Here is a 2,856-nt window from a genome sequence, read left to right on the forward strand (position 1 = left end):
AAAAAAAAAAAAAAGAGTCCCTAACTAGGAGATCCCAGTGGCAAGCTTTACCTATCCCATCATAACTGTGAACTATGATAAAATCTTAAGCCATTCCAGATGACTGAATGAACCCCTTTTGGCCAAAGGGACCCCAGAAGTATCTTAAAGCTGAGTTCCTGGCTATGAGAAGAGGCCTTATCATGCCCCTCTCCCTTCTTGGAGATGTTCCTTATAACTCATTAACAGGCCTATGGCTATACAAGACAAAACTTAAACCATACCAGTTGGTCATCAATTTATTAACAGATCGCTAGAGTCTATGTCTAGCAAGGGGCTTGTGTCTGATTATCAGAATTTTTTTTTTTTTTTGCAGTATTTTTGGCCAGGACCAGGCTTGAACCTGCTACCCTTGGTATATGGGGCCAGTGCCCTACTCACTGAGCCAAAGGTGCCACCCTAAATGTTTTGTTTTGTTTTGTTTTTGCAGTTTTTGGCCAGGGCTGGGTTTGAACTTTTGGCATATGGGGCCGGCACCCTACTTCTTTGAGCCACAGGCACCACCCTACCTCCCCCCAATCTTCCCGGTTCTCCTCCTCCTGGCATGATGCCAGCACCCCAAATGTGGGGCCCTCCCATGATGCTGATGATGCGTCCTCCTTCTCCTGGGATGATGCCAGTGGGACCTACTCCTGGAATGAGGCCACCCATGGGAGGTCACATGCCAATGATGCCTGGGCCCCCAATGATGAGACCTCCTGCTGGTCCCATGTTGGTGCCCACTCATCCTGGAATGACTTGACCAGACAGATAAGGGTAGAGGGGAGTGTTCTTTATGTCAGTTTCATATTACTTGTTCTGCTTCACCAGGCGATCATAGTAAGGGAGACTTGCTCCTCCTTCCTACTTCCTATGAAAGAGAATAGTTTTTTTTTTTTTTTTTGAGACAGAGCCTCGAGCCATCATCCTGGGTAGAATGCCATTGCATCACAGCTCACAGCAACCTCGAACTCCTGGGTTCAAGTGATTCTCCTGCCTCTGCCTCCCAAGTAGCTGGGACTACAGGCACCAGCCACAACACTCGGCTATTTTTTTGGTTGCAGCTGTCATTGTTGTTTGGCGGTGGGCCGGGCTGGATTCGAACCCGCCAGCTGGGGTGTATGCGGCTGGCGCCTTGGCCACTTGAGCCACAGGCGCCGAGCTGAAAGAGAATAGTTTTGAAGGGAAGAAGTAAACCCCCTAAGGGGGGCAGCTTTCATTTGTATTGTGAAATGTGAAAATAAAACTGTTAAGTAATGTTAACCAGTTTGATGGAAGTGTCTTGGATGGTGTGTGAAAACACCACACTGTACCCCCAAAGTGCATCAATGTACACAGTTACCATTCAATAAAAAAAAAATAATAAAAATAAAAAATAAAATAAAGTAAAAACTCACTTTAATTTGGAAGTCATTGGAAGTGAGGCTATGCAAGTAGTGAAACCAGCTGGTGGGAATCTGCTGGGTGCTGTAGGCTGGTGGGCTGATGGGGCGGCAGATGAGGAGGAAGACCCTGCTCTTGAGGAAGAAAATGAAGAAATTAGAGGAGGTGCAGAAGGTGGACACAGTAAAAGACAGAGACGTTTTTCTGAAGAATTGAGATGTATGATGTATGGCTTTGGAGATGAAAAGAATCTTTATATTAAGTCAGCAGAGCTTCTTGAAGAGTATCTCCTCTTGAAGAATATCTACCGTGATAGACTTCCTTACTGAAATGACTCACGAGGCCAGGTCTATTGGCAGACAAGGTTGAGTACAAGTTGAAGATACCATCTTCTTGATTCACAAGGACCCTGGGAAGTTTGCTAGGGTTAAAGACCTGTTTACTATGAATGAAGAGTTGAAATGGGCTAGAAAAGCATTTGATGAAGCCAACTATGGATCTTGACATCTTTTCTAGTTTCTGAAACTCCATTATGTTCTAGGGAAACCATGTGTAAGAATTGTTATATTTTCTACAGTAAGGTCCTAATATCTACCTATGTAAATGAAAAGTAGAGAAACCAAGTTTTCTGCCTTTATTTTCATGGCTGTGATTTTTATAGTGATATTGGATTAATTGCCTGCTTTTATATAACCATACTTGAATTACTTACTGAGTTTTAATGACCACACATAAGTTAAAGCACCTTTCAAACCACACAGTTCTTTCTCCACGGGAGAAATATTAATAGTGTTCATCTGTCAGGCATACCTGTGCCAATGTAAGCTATGCAGTATCTGTTTAATATGTGAAGTCTAAATGGCATCTTTGAAAGCTGAAATATATGCTTTATGTATTCTGAAGTTTTTGTATGAAAGTAGTCTGAGATTATTGTAGTGAACATTTTTTATGTTTCACTTAAAGGGATGATATAGGAAAAGACCGTTTTTTGGGGGGTGTAGATGTTTATCTGTTTTGTTTTGTTTTGTTTTGTTTTTTTTGAGACAGAACCTCCAGCTGTCCCCCTGGGTAGAGTGTCGTGGCATTACAGCTCACAGCAAACTCCAACTCCTGGGCTTAAGCGAGTCTCCTGCCTCCGCCTCCCAAGTAGCTGGGACCACAGGCGCCCGCGACAACGCCTGGCTATTTTTTGGTTGCAGCCGTCATTGTTGTTTGGCGGGTCCGGTCTGGGGATTCGAACCCGCCACCTTAGGTGTACATGGCTGGTGCCTTAGCCTGTTGAGCTATAGGCGCTGAGCCTGTTTATCCGTTTTAAAAGCTGATTTCTTTTCTTTTTTTTTGCAGTTTTTGGCCAGGGCAGGTTTGAACCCGCCACCTGTGGTGTATGGGGCCGGTGCCCTACTCCTTTGAGCCACAGGCACCACCCATGGCTGATTTCTTTTAATATTCTTTTCT

General features: G+C 44.1%; 1 pseudogene; it reads left to right on the top strand.

Moving 5' to 3' along the window:
• Window positions 1–1,445: 1,445 nt before the first annotated feature.
• Window positions 1,446–1,905, top strand: LOC100946621 (annotated as a pseudogene).
• The last annotated feature ends 951 nt before the right edge of the window (window positions 1,906–2,856 follow it).

The sequence above is a fragment of the Otolemur garnettii genome, unplaced genomic scaffold (assembly GCF_000181295.1).
Source record: "Otolemur garnettii isolate 467f Iridium unplaced genomic scaffold, OtoGar3 scaffold00043, whole genome shotgun sequence".
In the NCBI taxonomy this organism is placed as follows: Eukaryota; Metazoa; Chordata; class Mammalia; order Primates; family Galagidae; genus Otolemur; species Otolemur garnettii.